The sequence below is a fragment of the Chelonia mydas genome, chromosome 3 (genome assembly GCF_015237465.2).
Source record: "Chelonia mydas isolate rCheMyd1 chromosome 3, rCheMyd1.pri.v2, whole genome shotgun sequence".
NCBI classification, from domain to species: Eukaryota; Metazoa; Chordata; order Testudines; family Cheloniidae; genus Chelonia; species Chelonia mydas.
This window is the reverse complement of record NC_057851.1, coordinates 182,846,138-182,860,043: the sequence shown is the minus strand read 5'-3', so window position 1 is coordinate 182,860,043 and position 13,906 is coordinate 182,846,138. Positions and strand designations below refer to the sequence as shown.

Below are 13,906 nucleotides of genomic sequence, written 5' to 3'. Positions count from 1 at the left end.
TTCTTCTTACCATGCTGCACTGCGTCATGCACAGTGAGTCTCACACTAGCACTAGTGGGTCTCCAAGATCTGGGCATCCCTTACAGCTGCTGGTCTGGCAGCACTGTCTGAAGTAGCCTTGAATTCATTTGAGAATGAATGAGGGTTTGAATTGTAAAGATGAGTAGTTTAGTTGGTAGCCTCTGATTTGTGGGTTACTTAGCATGGTGGCTTGCGATTGTGTATCAGTCAGTTACAGTTACCTCTTACCCCACAAAAACCTCTTACCCCCCCAAAAAGTTCCTGAATAACTAATGAGAAACCTAATGACTATAAAAAAGCCCACAAACCTCAATAACTAATGATTAGTAAGAAGGATAATAGTGCAAGAGAACTTTTGATCACATGACCCTTCCTTGAGCTATTGACAATCCTAGGGTATAATTATACGTATAGAGCACCGTTTCTCAAATGCGGCCACCTTGGGGTTTCCCTGCGGCCATGGCAGTTTCCTGTGCAGCATCAGCCCCTCCCCTTCCTCCCTGTTGCTCCTGCATGCGCTGCTTCTCTGGCGACACAGGTGGGACACACAATGCTTAAGGAGCAAGGTGAGATGGTGAGGAGGGGGTGAGAAGGTGAGCAGCAGGTGGGGGGAGGAATGAGGAGGCAAGAGGCGAGTGGCGGGGGGACGACCCTGGCGGAGGAGTAAGGAGGTGAGCGGTGAGCCAGCAACAGGGTGAGGAGGGCAGGTGGCGGTTTAGCTGCAAGCTGGGGAGTGAGGAGGTGAGCAGAAACCCAGAATGCCCCATCCCTTTCGTCCAGATGAGCTCCAGGCTGGCTGAAACCCTGAGCCCCCACATCTGCCTGGAGGAGCCCCAGGCCACCCACAGCCTTTTCTCCCTTCCCCTCCGCTTCCCAGACCCAAGCCACCCAGATATGTTTTTCATTATTATTTGGACTTTTATTATGTAAAAGCATTTTTAAATTTACTTCAGGATTGTTATAGAGACAACCACTTTTACCAAAAAAGCAAAAGAAACAACAATAAAAAAGACAAGACCATGCAAATCACCTTATTTGTGTTTCTATTCTGTTAAGTCCAGTAAAGAATAGAGATAACTGTGCATGATTTTTATTATTGAGTCTGCAAAAAAACCCCCAAACCTTACATAAATAAATTACAATGATTTGGACGTATATATGTGCATATTACTTTATTAACTTTAAGAAAAATAAATAATTTTAGGAAAAAGTGTAATTGCAGCCAACAGCAAGAGTTAGTGGCCAACAAAAAGTATGTTGCGAGAACCCCTAGAATAGAGTATGTATATTAGAGATAGTCTCTATAGTCTATATGGAATATTTTCACATGCCTACTTTCTTTGGAATGTTAGAATTAACCTTTCAAAGACCCAAACTATTTTTTTTTAAATAAAGAGTTATTGATTTCCAGGCCCTTATCTATCATGATTTAGGAAAATGGTCAAAACATGCTGACCTTCTGTTCATAGGATCAGATTCTTCAAAGGAAATACAGATAAAAACACTATTTTCTGAGGATTTAGAACATAGGTCTGCAAAGGTGAGACATAACAATAACATTCAGAAAACATTATGTAATGGGAGCAAACATGCAAGGGAAGCAAGGGATCTAAGAAAAGCCATGACAATAATATTGGACCCATGGCCATATTTGAATTCTTCTATTTCTACTTGGTGAGCTCCATTTATTCCTTAGTGTGTTAGGCAAAACAGAAAGTACACGTGAAAATCAAACATGGAATCTCAGAAAAGAGAAGAAAAATAAAGTGACTGTTCACATTGTTAAACTAGTTTGTAGTCAAGTGAGTGCCTGTCATTGAGGACAATGGAAGTCACATTGTGAAATCCCGGTACAATCTACTGACTATATACTCCTTAAAATCTCCCTTTATAGCAAGTGCCAAGTTTGTGTAAGAAACATAAAACTAAAAATATCATGTTGCCTTTTACTTTGTGTTGTTATGATCCATAATATTTAGTCTCAGTCTGTCATCAGCCAATAACATTGATACTTTGACACTAATTACCAGTATTCTTGCTGGTGCTTCTGTTGGGTGGCATGTGCTTCCTACTCCTGCTATCAGATGGATAAACATAGTGGTGGATCCACTGGTTCTACCATGCTTCTTGCTGACCCATTTATGTCCTGCCTCACCAAACCTCACTACACACTGGCATGCAACAACTTTGGAATCCATCTGGCTGAAAAGTGCCGTATAAATATAAGGTCATGAGCATTTATGAGCATCTGATCCATAAAAATACATTCATTTCTCCCACAACTTCTGATACAGAGCATCAGTTTTGCCACACCCTTGTTATTTTGTTTGATGTCAAGTTTGGTGCCAAATGGTCTTCATGTCTCTGCTAGCCAGAGGACGGTTTAGATACTAAACACCCCATCCAAAACTTTTCTTAAGGAGTAATTAACTGTGTGGGTGGCAAAGTGTCCTAAGGCCCCAGTTTGCATTTTGTGCAAATGAGCACTCCTTTGTTGTTCAGATAGCATTGAAAATAAAATCTTCAGAGCCCAGCAGAACGGTGGCAAATGTTGATGCAGAGTTTTGAAATAGCATGAGAGTGAGTTTTATTACATGCTATTTAACTGCTACTGGAACTACAGGGCTGGCACATATTTTATGATAACAGTAGGCCTTTGTTTAGCTTTTCTAAGAAGAGATTTACATGTTAGCTAATAAACCCTAGCTATATGAAATATCTGTAACAGTAGTAATGAAACCTGTGTTGTTATAAACGTATTTAGGTAATGCATTGTAACAGGTGTGAACATACCTGCTACCAAGCAGCTGCATGCCTGGTTAAAGAGTGAAATCCTAGTCCCACTAAAATCAATGGGAACTCTGCCATTGTCTTCAATGTGGCCAGGATTTCACCCACAGTGATTAACTGGCTCAGATTTTCAGAAGATGTACTATGTTTCTTTCTGTGCGGTATGCACTCCAAAATTTGTGCCTGCACTGTTGTACCTGCAATTAATTGTAGTCTTACATCCTACCACTTACACAGTTAAGCATCTGCAATTAGGTACTTCAGGCTGGATTTTTACTTTAGACACTGCCTTGAGCAAGGGGTGGTGCATAAGCTGTTGGACCCCTAGACTATTCCTGGGGAGCCTGGTGATTCAGGGTGTGATGTCTGGCCATGCCTTCATTCGCCTCCCCCTGAAATGAGGAGTGAGAGGGGAGGAATTGTGACTCAAAAGTGGGTCTCTAAGGCTATGTCTACACTGGACTTGTTAAGGTAAAGAGGCTTGGGGAGCAGAGCTCTTATGACAATTTCTAGTATAGGTACACTCCAACTGTCCATCAGACTTGTAACATTGTACTGAAAGAATGCGCTTGGATTTACTAGACTTGGGCAAATTCTGCCTGTTGATTGGCTTACTCTCAGGTAGCGCTGTAATTTTAGCCAGTTAGGCATCAAGTACTGTATTTACCTCTCTTTGAGGCAAAAGATGCTTTTCTTTCTGAGCACAGATTTGAGTGTGTTTTTCTTCTATCATGGAAAAAAGTTTTGGAAAGAAATCTTCTCTTTTCAAGAATTGTATGCTGCAGCAAAAGAGGGAATTTTGAGTTTGAAAATTAACGGAAGTTATTCATGTTTTAACTAGAATCTCTGCAAAACGAAAAAGAGTGGAAGTAAAAGGTTACTCTTCCTGAGAATTTTTGCCTGTCAATTTGTGGGAGAGAGCTTGCTTTTCATTCGACTAAAAATAGTGAGAAGGGAAGTTAAATTCCTAAATGCAATTTGACAAAAGAGTTTAGCCTTGGGGGAAAAGTTGTTTGTTTTGGGGGGGTTAAAATCCTAGTACAACCCATATTAGTTTGTGTATAGACTCATAAATAATATGCCTTCACAGACATTTTGCTGGAGTCCTTTTCTTTCAGCTGCAGCACACTTTTGTATGGAAGATCACACACTAATCGCTAACTCTTCCGTATATTGTACACTCATGAATTTGGAAGGAAAGACAGAGACTATGAGTGAGTGGTTCCTCTAATGATCCAACATGCTTTGTTTTCTGTCCCCCAGACACTCCCAGCTTCCAGCTAAGGAATGATGGGTGTGGAAGTCTAATGGGCAATTTCCTGTAGTAAGAAGTACTGTCAGAAAAAAATACCTCCAGAGGTATTGTGCATATATTACTAATATGTGACAGTAAGAGTTTGGCTGGGTGCTCTGTAAATCTCCCATTTATTATGACTGAAAGGGAGTATAGGGGAGCTATATGGGACATGATAATTTACTTTAGTTTTTGCTAACATAAATGTAAAATACAGTTTATCTCTCAAGCTGGTTGTTTAGTCTAGGCAAATGTTCAGAAAAGGAAGAATACCTTGCAAATTTGTAAGCTGGGAGAGTGATATTATAACAACTTGTCAATGACCTGGGCACAGACTAAATATATCCACATCAAGGTGATTTGTTTTTTTTTTTTTTCCTCCTAAAGATAGTAGAGATGCAGATTTAGGCTCCAGTAATCAGCTGCAGCTGAGGAGTGGATGGGCAAAGGTAGCTTTAAGCCACTTTTGTGTCTTCCATTCCTGAAGTTGTTCTAATTGATGGACTAAATTAGGGCAGCCTGAAGGCTAATCTAGGCTATGGTTCAAAGAGGCTGTTTCAGCAGATAGGAATCACCAGGGAGTAGGAATGCCCCAGCCATGTTCCCTTTGCTTTGGGCACATCTTCTATTGCAAAGGCCAAGTTGTGTGCCTTGGAGCCACTATGGTGCTCCTACACCACTCATAGGGCCTCGCCCCCTCCTCCACAGGGGGAGATCCTCAAGAGGTTAGATCTGGTGGGTTTAGGGCAGATTGACATAGGTGGACTGGCTTAAAGCTGCTATGGTGCAGGCCAAGACCTGCCCCAGAATTTTGGTATACTAGCCATAGTCATTTGGCTACATTTGTTACTCACTCCCGGAGCTTTGAAAGTTACAATGGTAGATGTGAATGTGTATGTTGAAAAACTCTTCATTCTAGGGCTGGGCGAAAGCTAAAACCCCAGCTACGTCTGAATGAGGCCAGTTTAGCCTGAGGATGTATACTTTGACAGCTTGACCAACCTAAATCCCTGCCAGTGAATAGCATTTAAGCAGACCTGGTGGTTCCAAATCTCTTTTGTTGCATCTCTAACTCATACAAAAATGTTTGCATCATCTTTCCCTAGCTTGCACCACTATGTCACAGAGAAACAGCTACAGGAATATTTCTTTGTGCTTTGCTCTTCCAGCCTGGCACTTCAACAAAGGGCTCAATACTGATTTTTAATATTCACCACATCTGCAGGTTAAAATTCTCCTGTAAAGTTTTTTTCATAACAACAATAAAACAAATGGTGGCACGTGGTGCTGGTGACTCATAGCCAATAAACCTGCACCTCAAGAACTGTATTCAAGGTTGATGGGAGGTTCTTTAATGTATTCCATTCGATAGGCACAGATAGTTTCTGATAGGAACGACGGTAGGCTACATCACCAAAAATTCCACTAAATCAGTATTGCATAGTTTGTAAGTGGAGTTTGAATTTTTTCTATCACATGCCAAAGAGCAAGAACTTACAGATTAGAGGGCAGAAACCATTTCAAGAATTGAGGAATATCTCACTAGGGGCATAGTTGGTGCGCTCTCTCTCTTTTTTTTTTTTAAACAGGGAAGGGAAAAACAGAGTTTTGTGAGTCTACTTCCAGGTCACCTTGGGCCTATTCCTTTCCCTTGTGCAAAGCAAGGTAGCAAGGTCTGGTGGGGTCAGATGGGATGGGAGCCCTCCCTCCAGTCTGTGGAATGACAGTTTGTGCAGCTAGCACTGCAGCCTCTGGGCTTCAGTAGACTGAAAATGATGCCCTCATGTCTTGACATGGAGGTATTTATCTGGTGAATTCAAATAGCTGCAGATACACTGGCCCCAGAACCCTTGTTACTGGCCCCAGAACCCTCTCCACAGCAGGGTGGGTGGAACCACAATGGAGCAGAGCTGTGTGGTACACACAGCAAGGAGCCTTTTCCTTCACTCACTCTGAAGGGATAGGCAGCGATTTCACTGCTCCCCAGGCCTTGTGCTAAAATGTTTCTGGAAGTACTGTCTCCAAGGAGCTAGTTACATCTCAGCACCAACACATTGGTATTTCCAGTTCTCAATTGTAATTTCAGGGCTGACACTTGCTATGTGATTGCAAAGCATCTAGGACAATGGGGCTCCTCTCCAGACTGGAGCCTATAGGTGCTAGCCCAATACAAATTATAGTGCAGCAAACCCAATCTTTTATTGTAGATGTGAGGTGGTTTGGTAGTAGGTTTGTGTTTGTTTTTGTCTTTTCCTTCTTCCATGAAGTCATTAGTGAGCCATGTTGCCTTTCTTATGTATATTTATTATTACATTGTATTAGACATGCAGAGGTCTCTGCACATAAGACACCTTACAAACATGTAACATATGGGCTAAGTATGTCATGTCCCTATTGTGTTGGCTAGTTCAGCTGATATAGCGGCGAAGACCTTACTACTACTAACAGTGAATGGAGTGATGCCAATAGTGGAGGTCTGTACTTTGGTGGTGAGTTTTACCCCAATGGAAATCTGTGACGGGCGTTGTCATAAAGTGAGGCACAATGTCGTGACCACAATTCAGTACAGCAGTTAAGCATACGCTTAACATTAAGCACTTGAGTAATCCCACTGGTGGCTTTGTTGGACTGAGGTGCTAATGAAAGCATTTGGACACCTGGGCCCTTCATTATGGCTGGGGACTTTTCCCTTTTATTGGGTCAGCTGTAGGATCAACCCAAAGAGGATTCAAGGGTCATCAAGAAGAGCCCTGCATAGAAAAGTGAAGGAAGCCCCAAAAGAAATTTCTATGATTGGACTGTTTCAATCTTATTATTGCAGAAAAATCCTAGTCATCTTCCTAAGTGTTTATTTCTGTGCTTGTATATTCTGCTTCACCCTCCCTTCTGTTCTGATTGCAAGTAGTGCATGTAATATTAATCATAATTGCCTAATGGTAGCATTATTTTAATATCACTTGTTTAATAATGGACACCAGAATAGCAGCTCAGGTTGGGGATGGTCTTTGCTGTCTCTTGGTGCCCATGGGTTGAACGGGAAAGAGAATTACCTACATTCTATTCTATTCAGGTTCTTACACTGCTCTCACCACTGCAGTACCTGAGCACCTTCCAGTAGTGTATTAAGTGACATGACTGACATCTCTCTGTCACCCTCCCCCCAGGGGAGAATTGTGTGTGCTGTGTGGTGTTTTGTTTTCATAGGGGTTTGATTCTGGTTATTTTTTGGATTCGCTGCTGTGTTTATATTAGAGAAGGCAAGGGTGAAGAAGTACACTTTGCACTTGGAGCAGAAGATGGTGGGGTTTGTGTTGAAGCTCCTGTGGGAGTTCAGTCTTGGGCTGGCCCCTGACATTACTTACATCATTTCTATTTGCTGTCCAGACTGAGTTTTACCTGGGACTGTAACAGGGAAAATGTTTTTGTTTTAAAATGCTAGTGTAAGACAGAGGGTTCCCTTAGTGCCATTTTAGTTTGATTGGGTAAGGAGGTGAAGATGTTAAATGGGATTTTTCTGATTCTCTTCCCTCCCCTAAATGGACTCTGGTTATGGGTTAGTCAGGAATCACACTTCAGATGGCCATTGAAAACACTGTGCCCTCTTCTCAAAGAAAGAACCATGCTGATTTTAAGCACAGATAATGAATTTATTATATTCCTCAAATATAACTGTGTGAAGTCGGGAATAATATCTGAGAGAAAGCGGGTTGGAACTGAATTCAGGCACAGAATACTCCTAACCGGCACATCTATATGCAAGTCACAGAACGTGCATTATTATCATCGTTTGTATTTATATAAAAATGAAGTACCAAGATCCTGATCCAAAGCCCATGGAATTCAATGCGAATCCTTCCACTGACTTCAGTAGGCTTTGGACTAAGCACAAAGAACTCAATGAAATCAGAATCCAGGTTCTGAAAAGATTGTGTGGGTGAGATGCAGAAAAACTGCAATCAGCCAAGACAGAAAGAGAAAAGAAGTGCAGGTGCTTTCTCTAACTTTCTGTTCTTTGATGAAAATTGTACCATGACAAGTTCATTTCAAAAGTATGGTAAAAATGTGATTTCAGTGTTAAAAGCCTTTACATGGATGTGATGCTTGCTCTGAACAATTCAGAATCGCTATCAGGTGCAGGTGATTGATCCGTTTTTAATTTGCTTGTGATTATCAGGCAGTGGGAATACTATATGTAAAATAGACAGCCTTTGTGGAAATTACAATGACAGAAATGTGCAGGAATATGAATTAAATCTGTGCACCAGTTAATAGCAGATGTTTGAAGGAAATGGATTTTGGACTTCCTTTGTCAATTTTTCTTCCTTCAGTTTGGCAATAAAAGGGGTGAACACTAATGATCTGAACTATTATTAATCAGAATTACATTTACATAGAGCTAGATTCACCTCACAATTAAACAGTATAAATCTGGAGTAACTCCACTAAAATTAAAGGAGATATTCCAGATTTACAATGTAACAGCAAGCAGAATGTGACCCATAGTGATTTTCATCCATAGATCTGAGAGTGCTTTACAAATGTTAGAAAGTATCATTAGCCCCATTGTACAGATAAGGAAACCGAGGCACACAACAGGAGAGTAAATTTCTCGAAGTCACGCTATAGATCATTGGCAGAGCTGGGAAATAATTCAAGCGTTTGTCTAGATGGTGAGGTAGTGTGTGGCAAACAAGGGTGTGAATCTACAGCGCACTAGTTTGCTGAGTACTAACAGGCAGAGTGGATCATCACTGTTTCGAGAAGCCCCAAGTCTCCTGATTCCTGGTCCTGACCCATTTACCGACCATGCTCCACTGCCTCCCACCACAACTCAGTAGAGCATTTAAGCATATGCTTAACATTAAGCACATGTGTCATAAATATGAAGGGAAGGGTAACGACCTTTAAATCCCTCCTGGCCAGAGGCAAAACCCTTTCACCTGTAAAGGGTTAAGAAGCTAAGATAACTTCGCTGGCACCTGACCAAATGACCAATGAGGAGACAAGATACTTTCAAAGCTGAAGGGGGGAGGGGGAAACAAAGGGTCTGTCTGTTGGTGTGATGCTTTTGCTGGGAACAGATCAGGAATGCAGCTCAGAACTCCTGTAAAAAGTTAGTAAGTAATCTAGCTAGAAAGGCTTTAGATTTCCTTTTGTTTAATGGCTGGTAAAATAAGCTGTGCTGAATGGAATGTATATTCCTGTTTTTGTGTCTTTTTGTAACTTAAGGTTTTGCCTAGAGGGATTCTCTATGTTTTGAATCTGATTACCCTGTAAGGTATTTACCATCCTGATTTTACAGAGGTGATTCTTTTACTTTTTCTTTAATTAAAATTCTTCTTTTAAGAACCTGATTGTTTTTCATTGTTCTTAAGATCCAAGGGTTTGGGTCTGTGTTCACCTGTACAAATTGGTGAGGATTGTTATCAAGCCTTCCCCAGGAAAGCGGGTAGGGCTTGGGGGGATATTTTGGGGGAAGACGTCTCCAAGTGGGCTCTTTCCCTGTTCTCTGTTTAACACGCTTGGTGGTGGCAGCATAGGGTTCAAGGACAAGGCAAAGTTTGTACCTTGAGGAAGTTTTTAACCTAAGCTGGTAACAATAAGCTTAGGGGATCTTTCATGCAGGTCCCCACGTCTGTACCCTAGAGTTCAGAGTGGGGAAGGAACCTTGACAACATGAGTAATCCAACTGGTGGCTTTGTTGGACTGAGGTGCTAATGAAAGCATTTGGTTACAGCGGAGCCCTTAATTATGGCTGGGGACTTTTCCTTTTTATTGGGTCAGCTGTGGGACCAACCCAAAGAGGATTCAAGGGACATGAAGAAGAGCCTTGCATAGAAAAATGAAGGCTGCCCCAGGAGAAATTTCTATGATGGGACTGTTTCAATCTTATTATTGCAGTGTGTGTGTGTGTGTGTACAAATTCTGCCTGAAGTTATTTCTGCAATTCTTAAGCTTTTTTCACCAGTTTATTAAGTGTTTCAGATGAGAAGGCTGGTCTTGCTCTACTTTTGAAAAGCAATCAGTGATTGCAAAACATGTTGCACTATTGACTGAAAGCTGTTACCATCTGGTGGCTCTTTGAATCTGGTCTGTTATTAATGAGTTGGTAATCTCAGTCAAGTTTCTAGGGGACAGTTGCCCACATCACTAAAAACACCATCTTACTTGGCATTCTTATTTGCGGTCCCATCAGAGAGGGCAAGGAGTGAATGGGTCATGGAATCTCTTGCCACCAGAGCATGGTCCATAAAGATGAGGGTTGAAGCACACTCTTTGGGCAGCATAAAGAAGATTGCATTGCTACTGCCTGCACTGTATTTATTTTATGGATGGACAGAAGATGTTAGTCTTCTAGGAATCTTCTACAATCACTTAACTAATTAAAGGAAAAAAACTCACTGAACGTGAGTATTTTGCTATTGTTGGTGAAATACAGCTGAAAGGAAAAGGGTTTGGTGGTGGGATCAGGCACTTCCCCAGCCCATTCCCCTTCCCACAAGTGGATTCTGGACAATGGAAGGTCTCTCTTCAGGGTCCAGGGCAGAGAGGGTCTTTCACGTGCAAAAGGGTACATGAGCAGGGAATGATCTGGTCCTCCATCATAATAAATTGATTATCCACAGAGGTATAATTAACAAGACATTTTTAGTGGTAGCATGCAAGTGAAGTTCATTTGACAGTATGGTGCTACTACAATTTGCAACCATAAAACTTGATTCACCCTCCTTTACTGTTGTTTCACACTGAACTAGAAGCCTGGTTTGAAGTGGGAATAGTAACTGCCATGACAGACCACCTACATTTTACAAATGGAACGTTTGTTTGAGGCCTTGATTGGTTAACATGTGACTTGGTCTTCCAGTGGTGGTTATTTATAAGTGGTTCATCCTGCCTTTCACTTATCTTGTCCTGTGTCTTTGTTGATTTGGGGGATTTCTTTATTTATGATTTTTTTGGGGTGGGGTGAGGTATTAATTTGTTTAAGTTGCTGTGATTATTTTGGCTTCAGGATGGCGTTGTAAAGTGACCATGATAGCTAATCATGTTGGAAATTGCTCAGACTAATTCAGTATCAATGTACATTTCTGTATTTCCTTTATTTAAAATGAAAATAAATTATTAAATCATATAATGATAAATTATTTTAAAAAGATGATGTTTTTCTTATTTACAGGATCCGATCCTATTGCTGCATTGTGGACCAGCTACAGGATCAACAGAGGGATGGGTTTCACCTTTATTGTTAATCTGTACATTTTATTAACACAACTGCTTGTTACTCTGCTCTCTTTAAAGAGCACCTGCGTAGACCCTGGCACAGTACAAATGCTTACAAGCTGGTCATAGATGTGTGTATGAAACAGCGGCATTGAATTACCTGTCATCCTGTACAGCAGGGATGAAAGGGGAAGTTATTTACATAAATTATTGGAGAGCAGTAAATATTATTTCATGATATCACATCAAGATTAAGTTAATCAAACTTGATATTAAGAGGCAGAAGGATTTGCTCTTAGTCAAAGACACAATTAAAGAAGGTGCTTGAGGGTAAGGGAGAGAGCCTACTTAGGAAGATTTTTATCACAGAATGGGCAATGCCTTGGGAGGCTCATAACTAAGGTTTTAAATCAGTTATGATTTTACAGTTTTTACAGAAAATGCTATTTTTACCAGATTTGGATGTTTCTGCACATTTGTTCTATTCCTCCATAGTTCCACAGAGCAGAGGTTTTTACTCACTTCACCACCAACTCTACCCCCAATGTCAGTTCAGCGGTGAGTGTTCGGTGTATTTGGTGAGAGCTCCCTTCTTCCAATCAAAGTTTATAATTAGTTTTGAATGTTTTCTTTACATTTTTAATTCTGCTAGAATTTTTGCTCAAGTTTGTCAGTGCCGGAATCTGCTTTTAATTAATGTAAAATCGCTAACACAAGTTATGTTGCTTATTAGTTAAAAATTAATTTGTGTCTGTGTTTGCCACAACAAGCCCAATTCCTTGACGCTCTGAGTGTCTCCACAGAAGTATCAAGCGCTTGCAACTCTCACTGAAAACAAAAGACTCTTCAAGAGGAGCTCCAGGCATACATCAACTAGCAGGATTGGGCTCATTGTTTGTATTTCCTCTGAAGTTAGTTGGAAAGTGGGGTTTTTTTTCACAGAATTTTTCAACCTTTCATTGAAAAATGACGACAGAATAATTTTCACCTGGAAATTTCCAAAAGTGATTAAATGTTAGCCAAAAACTGGAAATTGGGTATTGGCCATTTTTTTCAGCTTTCCAACAGAAAATTTAAAATTTCTGAGGAAAGTAGACACTTCCTGTGAAATTTCTGATTTAGTCAAGCCTCCCTCCCACATAGTTTCAACTTAAAATTTTCAACCATCCCTAATTTCTTCCAATACACTGACACTTGCTCTGTGAGGGGCTGAGCACCCTTAAGCCCCAGAAATGTCAGTAGAAGATGAAGGCACTGCGTAATTCCTAGGAGAGGCTCAACGTGTTGCAAGATTAGGTCCATTATTTGAATGGACCCAATTCATCCTCACCACCAAGTCCTTCTGTCTGCTCAATACAGCCTTTGAATAGGAAAGGATCTACCCACCTCTCCACATTTCCTAGGTTAATCAAAGAGGGTCTACTTCTCTATGGCCTACACCTGTGCAAAATGGGGTGTAAAATGCTACCAGAATAAAATGAGAGTGTTGTGCATTTACCCCAATGCAAAGCTGTTTACTTTGCATTGGGGTAAATGACTCTCAAGGCACACAGTGAGTGGGGGAGTGTCTTTTATTGGACCAACTTGGATTGGTGAGAGAGACAACAACAGAAGCTCGTCCAATAAAAGATATTACCTCATCTACCTTGTGTTTCTAATACCCAGTGACTGGCACTGCTGCAACTACATTGTGTATATCAAAGCACAAGGCAGTGGAGAATCAGATCCACATTCTTCTCCCTACTGTGCATGTGAACATGAATGAATATGGTGGGTATAAGCTAGGGTCAGATTCCCCACTTACAATCATTCAAAACACATAGGATATCATTTTCAACGCAGTCTCAGTCTGACCCCTGCATTTGAGCTCACAGCAAGGTTAGTTGGCTGACTACTCAATCTCTATGGGCAATACTTTCTGGTGCAGTTTTGGGGCTGGTTTTGAAAATCTGCCCCAGAATGGCTGAGCACCTTGGCAAATACACTGGTGTATTAGAGGGGCGTCAAGTCAAACCACAAACCATCAGGCGTTTCTGTTTGAATCCATGTGGGTTCAAATTCTGTGCTCAGTCACACCCGTGCAGCCTCACTGACTTCACTGCACTTTGTGTCATTGTATTTGAAGTCTCTGGGACTGCAGGGGGGTACGTGAGAAGAGAATTTGGGCTCACAATGTTAATAACTCATTTTTTAAAAGAAACACTGTAGCCTATTGATTAGCTGAGTAGAGTTTTTAGTTAAAATGAGTATATAGCACTGGTCCTCTCTCCTTTTACAAACATTGTTGGTCATTTGCTAGGAAGTTGTCAATATATCTATTTCTTGTTTCAACATTTAAGTAATACAAGACTTTGCTGCCCCTTGATAAGTGATCTATGCCCTCTCATGGCAGCAGTCTATTGACCATTTTTGACAAACCCTACAGTATTACATTTGCATAAGCAAGTTTGAAATACCCTGCCATTAGAGGAAAGCCTCTACTACTATCCGTTCCACCTAGGAGCTCTCTTTCTAAAGAGGCCTACTGGTAATGCACCTGATATATGAGGCCAATATTTTTTTAGTAACCAGATCACCTTT

At 41.0% G+C, this 13,906-nt stretch overlaps 1 long non-coding RNA gene across 1 annotated transcript; it reads left to right on the top strand.

Annotated features, from left to right (window-relative positions):
- The first annotated feature begins 463 nt into the window (after positions 1–463).
- On the top strand, positions 464–12,359 carry LOC122465232. The gene is made up of 2 exons (XR_006289917.1): positions 464–587; positions 11,283–12,359. It is a non-coding gene; the product is annotated as an uncharacterized LOC122465232 (long non-coding RNA).
- The last annotated feature ends 1,547 nt before the right edge of the window (positions 12,360–13,906 follow it).